At 43.1% G+C, this 16380-nt stretch overlaps 1 protein-coding gene and 1 pseudogene across 2 annotated transcripts in view; both read left to right on the top strand.

Moving 5' to 3' along the window:
• Positions 1-16380, top strand: part of Snx29 (sorting nexin 29) — a 626724-nt gene that overhangs the window by 407217 nt on the left and 203127 nt on the right. The gene's annotated exons all lie outside the window — the stretch shown is intronic.
• LOC105743956 lies at positions 6588-9556 on the top strand (annotated as a pseudogene).

Genomic DNA, 16380 nt, shown 5'->3' with positions numbered 1-16380 from the left:
GCTTGTGCAGTTTTTAATATTGAAATTTATTGACAATGTCAATCAGACTCTTTCTCATAAAATTTATAACTTCTAATTTCTCTTGTAAAGCATGGAAAGACCCAACAGTAATGGGCTGCGTTCACCAGGAGCTGACTAGTGGCTGCCCCATTTCCCTGGGGCTGCTCCTTCCTCACATTCTGCTACCCCGCCTATCCTGTTTCTAACTTTAACTTGACTTGCCTGGGCCCTGTAAGGCATTTGCATCAACCTTCTGCTTTATATTGCTGTTCCCCCTCACTTACTCCCCTAATTATTTTAAAGCCAGATTCTCAGAATTGTTTCCACATACAAGTGTCCAGACATCTGCCATACTGCACAAATTACTTTGCTAATTTTCCTCTGGGAAATGACATAAATTGCAACAGACAAGAGGTGAGCAGGACCCTCAGCAACACTTCTCAAAGTGGTGTGCCATGAAATCTTGCCTTCTTTGAAGATCTCTAGGAAGGCTGATTATCACTTTGTTTTGTATGTAGTTGTGTTATAGATCTTGAAGGGCCTGAGACTCCAGCAAAGGAGGTTGTGTGGAATAGGTCTTCCAAACTTGGAAAAGAATTTTAAATCTTACCTGAAACTGATGCTGTGTGGAGCACAAGAATTCATCAATTAAAAAAAAATGCTCTTATCAGTGATGTATAGATTGTAATAACAACATTGATGATAATAGCAGCCAGTGTTCTTTGTACTCTCTGTGTTAGTATATTGAGTGCCTTACACATATTATTTCAGTTAATTTCTTGCAATAGTGCCTTAGAATGAACACCTCAACCATTCTTGATTTATTCCTGGAGATGTCAGGGCCCCTCTGGTTTGTATAGTTCGTAACTGATGGGGTCAGTATTTGAACTCAGGCACCTGCATGCTCTACCTGTCCCTGCCCCAGCTACTCATGTGTGGAGGGTGAAAATTGTTTGTTTCTGTTTAACAGAGGGCTGGCACTTTAAAAATTCAATATCCAATCAAAAAAGAAGAACCAATTGGTATTTTGGGATGCAGAAAAATACATTTACATTTTGAATAAAATTAAATTAGGCCATCCTCACAAACCTAGAGGCATGCCTTGTTCTTTGAGCAGTTAACAAAAGCTTGAAATTACTTTGAATTTCAGGCTTTTCACCTTTAGGGAGAAAGTTTTTGTTTGGATCTCATTGTAAAATGGGTACAGCTGCCAGGCATGGTGGTACAGGAATGTGATCACAAGGCTTGGGAGGCTGAGGCAGGAGGATTGCCATGAGTTTGAGGCCACTGTGAACTATATAGGAAAACCCTATCTTTAAAAAAATGATAAAGCTAAGGTGTTGAAAATAATGTCTCTGCTCAGTATCCTACTACAGCGCAGGAGCCAGAAATAAATTTGACTGAAGAGCATTTCTTGGCAAGAATTAAAAAAAAAAAAAATCCCTTGTAGCAAGTGACATGAAACTGTTGCACTGCCCTATATCTGTCACAGTTTTGTTTAGGTTAGCCTGGGCCTGTTAGCTACTCTTGTGTTCTGATGACTCTAGGGCCTTTAAATTCTATCCCCTCAAAAGCAAGTAATTGGAATACAGTGTTTTCTCTTTGTATGGGGTTTGCATGTAAAGTGGTAACATTTATGCCTCTTTGTCATTCTGAAGGGATAACAAATGATGAATTATTTGTGTTCCCATTTGAGATATGAAAACTAGAGGTACAAGAAACTTATCTTGTTTTCTTCTTTTCACCCCCAAGGCTTCCTTACAAGAGGAAGCTGTGAAGGGAAGAAAGACTGAACCAGTGTTGATTGTTGAGGACCAGCATTGGCCAGGCCCTGAAATATTTTTCTCAGTTTTGTCTTCTGAACTATTTTGGGTAGCAGGTGGTCATAAACTCCTTACAAACAAGGACTGGGTACATGCACACCCTGTCACATGCTGCAAATCGCCCAGCTAGTAGATGATGGAGCTGGGATACAAAACTGCATTTATGTTTCCTCCAAAAGCCCCTTCATGTCACACTGCCACGCTGATCCCAAAAGTGTCGGATATAAATGTTTTTAAAATTAGCATTTTTCAGCTTTATTGAAGTATAATGAACAAATAAAAATTATGTGTACTTAAAGTAAAGCATGTGATATATTCACATAGATACCTTTTGTATGTGTGCACACATGCTGGTGCATATCTAATAGGGATGTTTAAATCCACTTTCAGCACATTTCAAGGTGTGATACAGTATTACTAACTAGAGTCACTGTGTTGTGCATTGCATCTCTAGAATTTACTCTTTCTTCATAACTGAACCGTCATGTCCTTTAACTAACAGCTCCCCATTTCCTCCCACTTACAGCCTTTAGAAATAGAGCATTTAAGTCCAGGTGTGGTGGTGTATGCCTGTAATACCGGTACTAAGAAGGAAGAAATCAGGAGGATCATTACGAGCCTGGCCTATGTAGTGAGACCCCACACACACATACACACACACACACACACACACACACACACACACACCTTAAAAAAAAAAAACAAGAATAGAGCTTTTAATGCACCCATGGAGCTCCTACCTTTGCCAAGTAAATTAGTCAGTTTTTGTTTACTATAACAAAATACCTGAGACAGCTAAGCTATGAGAAGGACTTACTTAGCTCACAGTGTTAGAGATTCACAGGGTTATGTGCATTGTTGCAGTTCTCGTGGGGGTGCTTTGGCACCAGTGCATGAGTGAGTTCCTGAGTGCATGGAAAGCAAGTGATCTCGTCTTGACAGAGGCAGTCAAGAAGAGACTGCCTGAGGCCAAGCTCAGGCTTTTATAACAGTCCTTTTTATAGAACTGACTAGGCTCTTGTGAGAAATACCTTATTCCCTCTCACAAGCATGCCCTAAGTCGACCTAGGCACTTGTCCCCCGCCTCACCTCTTGAAAGTTGTATCACTTCCCCAAACCACCACCTGGACCAAGCTAACACATGGACCTTGGGGTGGCAAACCATGGCCCTAAGAAACCAATTTGATACTCAGCCATAATCCCAGAAGAGCCTTTCTCAATGTCCTGGAAGATCCAGAAGCTGAGAATGAATCATGGAGACCCAGTCTTCTCTCTGCCCTGCTTCTACTGTATGCACACCCATCTCTGCTAGTGCCCGCCCTGGCAGCTGCAGAGCTCCTAGCCTCTGGCCACACTGTCCTGAGTGAGGTAAAGCCAGCTACTCTTTCCAGAGTCTCAGCCAATACCTCACTTCTTGCAGGCTCTGATAGGGCCATCCTGAACCAATCATGGGGAGCTGGGGTACAGTGTGTGAATCAGGACCTGGGGTAGGATTCATCTGTTAAATGATAGTGATCCTTGCAAGGGTAATATATTGGAGCCCTTTGTCTTTTGTGTTAGAGGTTTTTTTTTTTTTTTAATTTCAGAACTGGCTACATCATTTGCAGGGCCCAGTGTTAAATGAAGATACGTCTTCATGCTAAAACTGAAATAAAATCTTTTTCTTTCACAGTTACTCTTTCCCAACATGTCATGGTATTTTTAAAATTTTATTTGCTATATAGTGTTATACAAGGATGCTCTCAGGGTAAGCCCAAGTACTTGATCCCCCTTTTCTGGGCTTGGGGCTGTGTGTGACTTTGCTAGTCACATGTCCACGAAAACAGCCATGGACTGTTGACTTAGTTAATGGTTGTTTCTCATGCCAACATTTTAACTTCTTGTGTGGTAATGTGTCTCTTTTAGTTTCTGGGTTTTCAGGGCATTCAAAGGCAAGAATGAGTTCTGTTACAAGGAGTAAATGTTGGGCACTAACCAGCAGACAGCAGAGGTCTGTACAGGGCGCTTCCTGTGGAAGAGTAGCAGGAGGGAGGGTGTGTGTATGGGGTGGGGTGAGTGTGTGTTGTTAGTGGGAGAGATGTTGGGATATGAAAGAATCTCCAAATTCTTCCACGTAATGAACATGTTGCAACCATGGTAGCTTAGACACATCTCCTTCCATTGACAAAGAGGCCCTCAAGGACTCTGTGGCAACTGCAGTTTTATTTTGTTTTTAACTACAGTCAGCTCTTCCCAGGCCCTCATCCCACATTTGGGGGAAGTTGTTACCTCTCTTTGTAGCCTAGAAGGTGGACAGCCACTCTGGCTCTGTATGTTCCTGCTCAAGTGAAACACCTTTCCAGGGACCACAATTGGAAGTGAAGGGCACTGCCCATTTGGCAATTTCCTGCCCCTTTGCTTCCCTTTCAGCCAGTCCCCAGCACCAGGGATGAGCATGAAGTCTTCTTTAGTCCACCCCCTTTCTTGGATAATTTCTTTTTAAGCACTTGAAATCAGAATGTTAAAATGCAAAAGTTCTTGTATTAATGTCCTTGGCAGAGCAGCAGGTTGTTTTTAAAGACCTGCTTTAAAGTTTATGTCTAAATTTACAAAGCAACATGTATGTGTATTAGTCTGTGAGTACAAAGTCACATGATTATTCCTTCCCCAGAATAAACTGCTCAGAGAAGGGGGGACATCTGCAAAATTGCCTGACTCCTGTGGATATGCTGTACCCAGGCACTCATTTCTTATCAGGTTATATGATGGGAAGCTTCCCAGTTTTGGAGTCAGACAGATCTGGCTTTCCATCTGGCTGTGTGCTTTGGCTGGTTACTGTCTTTGGGATTCAGTTTTTCCAGTTTAAGGGGAGCGATTAAGAGCTGCCTAGTTGGGAGAGGATTAGGTAAGATAGCTCACTACAAGTACTAGGCACCCTCCAGTAAGTGTCAGTTATTCTTACTGGATAGCAGTTTGAGTCCTTCTTCCCAATGTGTGGGACCCTGCCAAAGAAACTGCTGGGGAGGCTGCCTTGAATGTCTTTCCTAGACATTAGAGCATGGGCTGAGGGCTTTAAGGAGTAGCGGACAGTGGAGAGAGTTGATGTGTAACAGGCAGTTATATTGATGAGATAACCTGTAACAAAGGCCTAATGGGGTGCAACCACTGTGGGAATTAATGTAGAGATTCCTCAAAAACTAGGATAGAGGTTCCATTCAGCCCAACTATTTCCCTTCTTAGTATCTTCCCAGAAGAATTGAAAGCATCATACCACAGCTATATATGCACACCCCTGTTTATAGCAGCACAGTTTGTAATAGCTACATCTTGGAAATAGTCCAGATGGCCATTAACTAATAAGTGGATAAAGAAGATGTGTGCGTGTGTGTGTGTGTGTGTGTGTGTGTGTGTGTGTGTGACAGAAAGAGAGAGAGAGAGTTATATAATAGACTACTACTTAGCCATAAAGAAGGATAAACGAGAGACATTTCTAGGTAAATGAATGCACCTTGAGAATATACTTTTATGTGAAATAAATTAAACACATGTGTAAATATCACATTGTTTCTCTGGTGTGAGAAATCAAAAGTGTGAACAAGGACCAAAATATATTATAGATATTATAAAATAGAAACAAATGTTCAAATGGGAAGGAGGACTGCTGAGGAAGGGGAGAGAAGGAAGAGAAAGAAAATAAATGAGAAAAGGAAAAAATGGAAACAGTGCTTTTGTAAGCAAGGAAGGAAAGAGAGGTTGAAAGTATGGTAGGGAAATGTGAAAAAGAAAACTAAGTTATAGCATGAACAGGTATAAATTCCCTGTGCTGAATATGATCATTATGTATACCTGACATGTACCAGTAAACTTAATCTTTGCAAAGTCCTAAAAGGGTGTAATTGTAGGGGGTACTGAGCCAGAAGGTGAATTTCCTGGGAGAACAGAGTCCTGTGAAAAAATAGAGCAAGAACAGGGGCTGTGGGATTTAAAGAACAAAAGGGCAGCCAGGATGACTGGCCAAGGTGGGTAGAAGTAGTGAGCTGCTTGTGGGGGTAGGAGACCAAAGACCTGGTCAGGTGGAGCCTCCTCAGCTGCTGTGTGGGCTTGGCTTTGACTGAGCAATATGGGAAGCTCCAAGGGGAGTTGAGCAGTGCCTTGGCAGTTGTGGGTAAAAGCAGACGGCATCTCACAGGGCTGTAAGAGTGGCACACTGCAATGTTTGAACACCAGGCCTTGCACCCAGAAGAAGAGACTCAGGTGTTAAGGTGGAGAAGAGCACAAGGGGTCTCTTGCAGGAATACAGGTAGCAGAAGCTGGTGGCCGGGGGAGGTGTGCTGGCTGAGGAAGTGGTGCCAAAATGGCTGGATTCTAAGTGAGCCTTGAAAGGAAAGCTGTTTGAGTAGGCTGTGGTGATACTGGTGAGAAGAGGAAGACTTTAGGATGACTCCCAGGTCTCTGGCTTGAGCACATGGAAGGCTGTGAATTGTAAAATGCTGTGAGGGGAGAGACTGCATAGATAGCAGATTTGGGGAGGACTGTCAAGAGTTTTGGGTCACTTACTTTGAATCTGGAGATGCCTATTAAACGTTCAGGTAGAACAGTCCTATAAACACTTAAAAATATGTCTCTGGGATTTCCAGCAGCAATATAAATTTAGTGGTCATCAGTATACATGTGCTATTTAAAACCATGTAACTGACCAAGCTGTCTAGAAAGGTTTTTAATATCTCACTTTGGGAGAATTGCTGTGGCCCACCTCCCTCAGAGCCTCTATATTGACGCTTTCTCAGAAGTTTTCCACCATTGGGCCTGCCCTGGCTCTAGCACCAGTGGACAGATAGTGAAACTGATCAATGAGAAAGGCCTTGGTACTGGCGCCCTTTACATTGTTGAGTGGCCCTTGCCTTGATTAGATGGCTCCAGATTAGAATTCTTACAAAAATACTCCATCTGTTTACATGCTCTGTCCAGGGACTTAAATGCCTACTCACAAGGGCATTTATATATTATGGTGAATGCTACATTTGGAGAAGAAACAGAAGACTCTCTTGCTGCTGAAGAAGACAGGGATGATGATGTCAAACCTATTACTGAATTTAGATTTGTGCCTAGTGTTAAGTCAGTATTGCAGAGATGTCCACTGCAATGTGTGAACACCAGGCCTTGCACCCAGATCTGAGGATGGAGACTCAGGTGGCTATGGTGGAGAAGAGCACAAGGTGGAAGCACACGGACAGGGATGGGGGAGAGCCCCACATTTATATCTGCGATGAAGGATTGGCCCATTTAACAGCAGAAGGACAAGCCACACTGGGGATCAGAAAGAATGTTCTATGTCTGTGAGCAGCCCATGTAACATGGCTGGGTCCTGGACAGAAGAGTCAAAGAGAGATTATGAAGATGACATGGAGGCGGACAGTTTGGGGATGCACATGTTGGTCAGGGTAGTCATCAGGGGTTGGAAGGGAATAGATGGAATACAGGGCATAATTTATAGGATTAGTTTTAAATATTCACCCAAAAAATCAAATGCAGCAAAGTGCAGGAGATCTGTCCATGCTCTAGAGACCCAAAGAATCCAGCTGAGGGCCTGGATCCCAAGGCATTGTCTTGCATGAGTTCAGTTAAAGACCTAGACCCGGTGGCTGTGTCCTCCATGAGTCTCTCGATGGAGGTCTAGAGCCCACAACAATGTCTTATGCAACTCTATATCAAAGATCTGGGAAGGCCCAGAGGTTGGTGGTAGAAGCTAGAAAATCTGTTCCAGCAGGGTGTTTGTTGGATCTGTGCCTATGGCTGAGAGATCTGCAGCAGAGCAGGAAGCAACACTCTAGGTAATGACCAGAGCTTCCCTGAAGAGAACTGCAGCCATCCTCAGCAACAGTGAGGCCCTAAGCCTCAGCGGACAATCAGAATAGCTGAGTTCATATTAAGAAAACCAGTGTGACGAGCTTCTCCAGGAGAATCAACAGCGTGTCATTTCCCCATCTAGTTCTCTTTTTATGATGTTTGCAACAATCATCAGGTGGGTTTTCCATACCCTGAACCATACTGATTCAGTTCTGGTGGGTGTTATAAGTTGACAAGTAGTTAATCTACTACAGTCACTGAATTTTTTTTTTCCACTTTAACATTCTGCTCTTAAGTGTGGGAAAGAGCTTGGTACCTCTCTTCCCTCTGAAATGAGGTTGATGAAAGTCCCTTTTTCTTTTCCAAAGTTCACTTAAACCATTTAATCCTCAAAACAAACTATAGTGAGATAGCAAGTTGTCACCAGCAGTTGGAACTATGACAGAGCTAATAAATGTGAATTAGCTTAACCTGGAGGTATTTATAGTTCATCACTTACCCAAAATTTTGTGTCTAGGTGCCCTCTGAGTAGGCTGTAATACCTGCCTTTGCTGCATGTATCACCTTCATGCTAGTAGGCTTCTGTGGTGAAGATGCATAGGAGCCAGGCAGGAGACAGGCTTAAGTTAAGATGCCTGTTGGGGGCCTAGAGGTACCTTTATCCCTAAAAGAAAGGGCAGAGATCTCAGGAGGATCACCCTTTGTCATTCTCCACAGGAGGAAGGGTCTTGTACTAATTTGGCCCAGATCTCTGGAAAGTATCTTGGGAAATATCCCAGGACACATTGTACCACTGCTATGAGTGATTTGGAGTAGCTTCTAATCTTCCCACCCTGTTTTTTCTACTCTGCTATTGTTTGCAGCCTCTTAGGTTATATCATTTAATTTAATTTTTACCCTCTTAGGGCCAGCTAGTCAGCAGACTAAAGTGCTCTTGCTTGGGCAGAGCACAGCGGCCTGGGTTCAATCCCTGGTGCACCCTGGGTGCCCTGCTGGCCCCACCCCCAGAACATGCTGAAAAGGCAGTTGAGACTGAGTGTGGTGGCACGTGCCTATAATCCCAGCACTTGGGAGGCTGAAAACAGGAGGATCATATGATCTTGTAGTGAGGCCCTGTAGACCCTGTACTAAATACATTTTTTTTTTTTTTAAATTACCTTTTTAGGTTAGTTTTCTGTAACAGAACATGTGAAACTGGGTTAAGGTCCTCAAAGTTCTTATGATGATAAGTGTTTTGTCTTTATAATAGCTTAAATAAATCTAGGTTTTCTATAAAAAATAAAATAAAATCTCACTCTGAATAATGATGCTTGCAAATAACTAATTTATTTGTCCAGAATTATGTATTTATTTGGTACGGGGTCAAACCCAGGGCCTTGGGCATGCAAGGAACAAACTGTACCACTGAGCAACTCCTTTCCCTCTAGTTCTTTAAAAATTTTATTTTTGAAATTTTAAGACAAGGCTTTCTTAAGTTGCCAAAGCTGGCCTCAAACTTGCTATTTTCTTACTTCTGCCTCCTGAGTAGCTTGGATTATAGGTGTGAGCCACCATACCCAGCTTACTCAGAATTATAACAGAGAAGTAAGTGGGTGCCATCTGCCAGGCTCAGTGAGGACTGTGGCCTCAATGAGAAATTCTGGGATTTTGCTGCTATTTTTAGCATCATCCCTTATCATGCCAAGTCTGGAACAACTGTCCTTAGGTGCTACAAATGAGAGCATTAAAGAAGTCAACAAATTGAAATTGACAGTTCTGGCAGCTCACTGGTTTTCATCGACACTTCTGTGGCCACCTTTGACTGCTGAAGCTTGAATGTGAGCTTTCCTTGCGCTTAGCCTGTGTTCACTCGGCAGCTGCTTCCAGAGGAGCCTGCACATGGTGCATCTGTGGTTGAAGAGTGTTGAGCACATCCTGCGTCCTGGAATAGGCATGTGATTTATTTTTCTTCTCAGCAGAGGTAAATTTCTATCTATATATCTCACCGGTGTTTCCAAGGACTGTGCCATGAGAGAGGAGAGAGGTTAGTCATTTGTGTAGGCATGGTAAATACTGTGGAAAACAAGGTTTCTTATATGTTTTGGGAAAAGGAAAGTGTTGGAGCTCAGTTCACTTCCTTAGCCAGTGTGTATACCAGGGTAAGGCCTGGGGCCACAGAAGGAGGGGAAGTACTTGCTGCTCAGAACTTTGAGCATAAATCACAAAGTTCTTTTGGAACTAGGCCAACAGAGGAACTGTCCTTGTTCCCCAAGATACCCTTGGCTGCCATCTCCTCTTAGTACTTTTCCTGTGTAGTAGCTGTGTGCACACGGCCTCACCAGCATCAATATATTCTGCTAACAATTCTAGGGTATCAGTAGCATTAAAATTTCCATTTCACAAGTGAGAAAACTGAGGTTCAGAGAGGCTGTGTAAATTGTATGAAGCCACACAGACGCATTAGCACCAGATCTTCCTCAACTTATAGCTCATATCATGTCACTGTGGGCCAATCAGAAATGGCTGCTTGTCTTAATAAAGTACATCACTCTCAGCCTCCTTCCTGACTGGCTAGATGGCAGAGCTGGGAGATAGGATTATATTCAGTCTTTCTCTGTGTCCCACTCCCTTCTTCTATGTGGGATAGAAGAATTCCCTCATTGAATATTGATGCATTATTTTTTTTTGAAAAAAAAACCAGACTTACTCATATGTGACCTAAGACCATAGCACCATTTTCCAATAGTGAATTTGTGTTGTTTTCCTGCAGCCTAGAGAGCCTCCTGAAATAAGGGCTACCGCATGAAAGAGAAGCCTGCACTTGTCTCAATTCTGGCCCTTGTAGGCTATCCTAGACTCAGTCCAGTCAACTATTGGCAGGAGGAGGAATGTGCTGTCATTGCCATGTAAAGATGAATGGTAGTTAGGTTCTCGTGATTGGAGGTGTTGAAGCAATGATGTGACAGTTCGTTGGTGGCTTTGTCAATCAGGACTCTAATCCAAATGATAGAAATGTAATGCAGACTAGTTTCATAAAAAATGAAATCTGTTGATTCATGAAAACAAAATGTCTAGGCAAGGTTGTATGCAGAGGTGAAATCATGTGACATGGTGTCCTCTCTTTCTGTTGTTTTCCCTTCCTCTCTTTCTAGCCTTTATTCCTAGGCAGCTGTATGATGGCTTCTTGAAGTGCCAGGCTCATATCCTAAGCAGTTAATCCAGGTATGGTGGCAATGGCTGTAATCCTAGCACTGTGGCAGGCCAAGGCAGGAGGTTTACAATTTTGAGCCTAGATTGGGCAATTTAGCAACTTTTGAGACCCTTTCTCAAAAAGGCTTGGGAATCTAGCTCAGTACAAAGACTTTTTATGAGAAAACTTCTGTCCAATAATCCTGGAACAATTCTTGAACCTAATGTGAGTCTCCTGATCTCCCTGAACCAATCGCTATGACTAAGGAAAGACACATGCTGATTGGCAGGGCCAGAGCACATACCCTTCAGGCAGTGGGGCTGATAGCCAGCCTAGAACTAACAGTGGAGGGAGGTAGCTCCCCAAGGGGTGGGGGAGATTTCACCAGGTAAAAAAGAGAATTCTGAACATTGATAAAAGACCACTGATAAAGGATCAAATAGGTGAAGATCACTTTAAGTTCTGTTAACCTCTGACATGATGGTCAGCTGTAGTCTTAGCTGTAAAACGTTTGCTCTCTGTGATTCTTTTTTATCTTCATAGTCTTTGTTTGTATTATTATCATCATCCTTAGCATATTTGATGTCCTCCTTTCTTCTCTGGGATAAGTCACTAGCATGGTGTCTATTTGTATAGAAATTCCAGTTAATTTCATTGATGCGGAATCTGAACTCTGTACAGGAAGCAGAATTTTGATTGATGTCTGATTCTTTGTAACTGAACATAATGATACTGTGACATAGTCAACAATCATCTGTAACATTTTGCACTAGATTTCACTCAAGGGAGGAAATGTTTTGGTCTCTTCATTATTGTATTCCTAGTATCTACAGAGAGCTTGGCACATAGTAGATGCTTAGTAAATATCTGCTGGATGGATAAATGGATGGTTGGTTGGGAGGCAGGGTGAATGGATGGATATGACAGGCAGAGTAGGAATAACATGGTTTTGAGCTAGACAGATCTGGGTTTGACTCTTGAGTTTTGGATAAAGTTGTCTTTGATTTTCTTATATAGAGGGATGATCTCTTGGGGTCACTTGTAGCAAGGTAGACAGGCAGCTAGACCTTCCATGGCAGTTGGGTGGGACCAGAAGGGTCTTCCCATTCCCCTACCCTAGAAACAAACATCTCCAGGATTCTGATTAGCTCCCCTAACTATGGTTGTTCTTGGTACTGAAGAATCTTTGTGGGCCTCATAGGCCAGAGATCCTCCAGTAGGAAGTGTTCTTGAGTCTTCCATTTTGTACCCATTTAAGTGGAATGTTTTTGTGGGCTGCATTCTCTTTCACTTTTATCTACTTTATTTTCACAGTCACAGTATGAGAACTTTACTATCATCTCTTTAAACATATCTTTTTAGCTATAAAATGGGTATTACCTATAAGCATGGAGCCTAGAAATACCCTTATCCCTAAAAGAAAGATGACTCTTACAAGGAGAGATTTGTATTGTATTTGGGGTCCTCATAGGCTGTGGAATTCATTAGAAAGTACTTGTTGGACCCCTGTAGTACACATGATACAAGCCTTGGAAAAGACAGACCTGGGTTCAAATTCTGGCTTCACTGTTAGTTATATGGCTTCAAATAAATGATGTGACTCACTAAAAAGGGGATTATGATATGTACCTATTTCCCATGGCTGCAATAAGGCAGACTTTGTCAAATATCTTTGGCCTATATCCCATTGTTCACACTTTCAGGCCCATTGTCAGACAGCAAGGAAGATACAGGGCTGTCAAGTTGAAGCATGTATTAGTCAGAGTAAGGTTGGTTCTGCCTCAGTAACAAATGGTCCCTGATCTCCATGTTTTAACCAAATGCACATTTCCCAGTCACACTCTGACCAACATAGGTTATTCAAGGGCAGGGTAAGAATATCTGGTTTAATACTATCTCAGGAGTCTGGGCTGACAGAGACGCTTCTGTCTTGTAAACATATTATCTAGCAAAAAAGATTTTCTCACTTAGCCAGCAGGAAAAGGGGACAGCAGCGAAGATGCATGCCGGTTGTCTATGGTGTGACTCAGAAGCAACATATGTCACTCCTGCCTGCATTCTGTTGGCCACAATAGTCAACGTCCTATGCCCAGTTATGCACACGGGGTGGCAAACTCAGGAGAGCAGAGAGAGCATTTGGTGAGCACCAGTCCACGTCATTCCCCTTCTAGGGCAAGCCAAATCAGGTCTGGCTTGGTGCCTTGTGCCAGGAAGTGAGGAAATTTCACCCAATTTCCAGCTTGATGGGTGCACCTGAAAATATGGATTGCCTTTTCTGTCTTGGAGGTGGGGGACCCAGAGGTCTTCTGTGAAGGAAGAAGGGTGACAGAAATTAGTGTAGGCTGCTCCTGGGGGTGTGATCTGAGCCACATGCCACAACCTCTCATTTTGTAAAAAGGGTCTGGCCTTCATTCTGCTGGTAAAACAGTGAGGCTTCAGTATTTACAACTGGGCTAAGCAACAGTTTGTGGGGCTCAACAGCAAGCATGGCCCCAGATTCAAGCTCAGTCTGTGTCTTTTTAAATTTTACCAAATTAGATAGCATATCAATCATTATTAGCTATTCTTGTTTTAAAAATCTGTAACATATATATTGTTGTATGTTACCCTGTTTGTCTTTCTTTATGATTTTTGTTCTTGCTTTTGTTTTTACTTTTCAAAATAAAATAAAATAAAATTTCACAAGATTGTCAGGTTTAAAAACTATCTCATCTAGTCTTTCCATTGTAATAGTTATGGGGCTTGTATGAATTTGAGACATGCATGCATTTTCATGTGTCAAGCAGAGTTGCAAGGATCAGAATTGTGGTATTGTTTGTCGAGTCCTACTTGTATATTAATTCATTTAGTCCTAATAACAGAAAAATCCCCTGTGGGTGCCAGTTAACACATGCTTAAGCTGAGACCCGACAAGGTGGAATGACTCTCTGAAGGTCATCCAGCCCACAGACTTCAGGATTCCTGCTGGGCTGCCTATAGGATGGGATCATGCCTGGCACCAAGTCATCCAGATCCAAGTTCATCCTCCTAACCACCCTCACATGCTGCTTATTTATGCTTGAGCACAGTGTAAGCCCCTGCATCCTCTGCAGAGGTGTTGTGGATACCAATTACTGCTACCACAAGTGATGGTCATGTCTTCCTCCCTAAGATAGGCATGAGCTGAGGGGGCTTTTCTTGGCTGTATGCGAATGCTGTTTTGTATGAGAAAGGGACTTTCTAGGGAGAAAAACATTTCTGATGCCATAAAATTTAATGTTTTTCATTTACTGTCTTTCTTTTAAAACTTGGACATAATTTATTGAGCCATGTTTGAAATATTCAGGAGGTCCCTATGTATTCCTTCCAAAGGAAAATCATTAAAAATGCACACTGAGCTCCCCTGATTTCTGGAAGACATTAGAATATGAGAAAGAGCCACATAATTTCAGAATTTACATCTTTATATGGAAGCCTGTACTTTCCAGCACCCTGCTAAATAAATGTGAAAGCAACACTCCGGGGTGAAATACTTTCTGGCAATACCTCTGAATTAGGGAGCTGGTGTTAGATGCACAGTATTATATAACTTGCTCAGTCTGGCAACCAGTTTTTCAGGATACTAATCAACTGCCCATGGTGAACCTCTGCTCCGTGCCAGTTCTTGCTCAGTTCAGCTTTCCACTTGGCAGCATGGATGCCCATTTTATAGCTGAGAAGATGGGAGTGGGTGAGAAATGGGCTGGATGTGGCCTAGGGCTGAACTTGTTCTCCTTCCTTCCGCTTGCTGCCCTCATTCTGCCCTCCATCCTGAGTAGTATAACTTCCCCCATCTCCCTTTCTCCTAATCCCAAGTAGGCTGGACAGCTCTCCTCCATGCTCCCAGGGACTTCAGGATTCCTGCTGGGCTGCTAATAGCGAGCGTGGGATCCTGGTCATGCCTAGCACCATGCCTGGGACACAGTAAATGTTTGTTGAGTGAATGAAGACATGTGAATGGATGACTGAATATGCCAGTGAGTAAGTGACCCAGAGTTGTGGAGGGGTATGCGCTGGGCCACACCCAGGGAGGGAGGAGATGAGAAGAGGCCCTGGTTCTGACTCTGTGGCTCTAGGGATAAGCCTCTGCAAGGCTGTTTCCACACGGGGCAGACAGCCAGCTATCTAAAACACAGGTGCCACGAGGACAGGATTTGATCGTTCTCATTTGCTACTATCATCACAATGTCTAACCAAAGGCTGGCAGAGATGGGAGGTGCTCACTGCATATTTGTTGAGTGAATGAATTTGAGGATTTTCAGATGTTAGAGATGAGTTTCTTTTTTAAATGTTTTACTTTTAAGTTTCTTTTTTTTGTTAGTTTGTTTTGATACAATCTCACTGTATAGTTCAGGGTAGCCTTGAATCCCTTATGTAGTCCATGTTGACCTCATACTCACAGCAGTCTTCCTGCCTCACTTTCCTGAGTACTATGATTATAGGCCTGTGTCACCATGCTTGGTTTAGGTTTATTAGTGTATGTTTGTGATAAATAATCTATAAAGTAATACCTCAGTTCCTAAACAGGTCTGTTTGCAAACGGAAGCATTTGGCAAAATTTTGCTTCTGTTCACAAACTTTATCTTCCCCACACCAAGATAAACATAGCCATTTTCCACAAAATCATATAGCAAAGGGAGTTTGTAAACCACAGTACCATTATAGCTACATTCATATAGGGATCTGTATGGTACATATATACAGTGCACCTTAATCAATTTACTTCCTCTTCCCCTCCAGCCCTCCTGTCTTTGAAGAAGGAATCGTGCCTCAGAGGGCTGTGATGATGTATGGAGGCGCCGACTCCAAGGCAGTGCTTGGCACAGGCAGCAGATGCTGCCTGCTCCAGCTTGTTTGTTGTTTTGTTTAATGGTACAGAGGATTGAACCCAGGACCTTTACACTGAGCTACAACCCCATCCCTTTATTTTTTTGTTTTGTGACAGGGACTCACTAAAGTCACTGAGCTGCACAAGCTGGGTTCAGATTTGTGATCTTCCTTAGCCACCCAGAGTGCTGGATTACAGGTGTGCAACACCATGCCCAGCTTTGGGTGCTCATAGCACTGGTGGCCTCATCTCCCCCTTTTCTTCCTCCTTGGCTTCTGGCCAAGCAGGCTGGAAAAGACTTTCTGTGCCTTGGAGGAGAGGAGTGCACCACCAAACTGCCCTCTGGCCTGGGGTCCCTGGAAATCAATTGCTTTCCTCTGTGAGAAAGCCTGTGACTGCTCTTGAGCAGTGAGGTTGACAAAGCCTGTCAAAGTCATTTTTGAACCCTTTTCACAGGCCCCACTGAACGCAGTGCTTGGTACTTGTGATGGGTTGTAATTACAGCACGGTGCACTGCCAGGTGAATGGCATCACGTGCTGTGTCAGCGGGAAGGAGCCTTTGCCCTCTTCCTCCTCTGCAGGTTCACCCAGCTTTGGCCTAGGAAAGACAGTCTGCTGAAGTGTTGGGTCCTCAGAGGCAGTCCCAAGGAAGACGAGTTGGGTGACATCCTGTATTCCTTGTCAGGGTGTGGGCTGTCGAGGAGACAGCATGGAAT

This window comes from Octodon degus, unplaced genomic scaffold (assembly GCF_000260255.1).
Source record: "Octodon degus isolate 3935 unplaced genomic scaffold, OctDeg1.0 scaffold00195, whole genome shotgun sequence".
Lineage (NCBI taxonomy): Eukaryota > Metazoa > Chordata > Mammalia > Rodentia > Octodontidae > Octodon > Octodon degus.
Note: the sequence above shows the minus strand (reverse complement) of the source record. Positions and strands in the feature narration are given on the sequence as shown.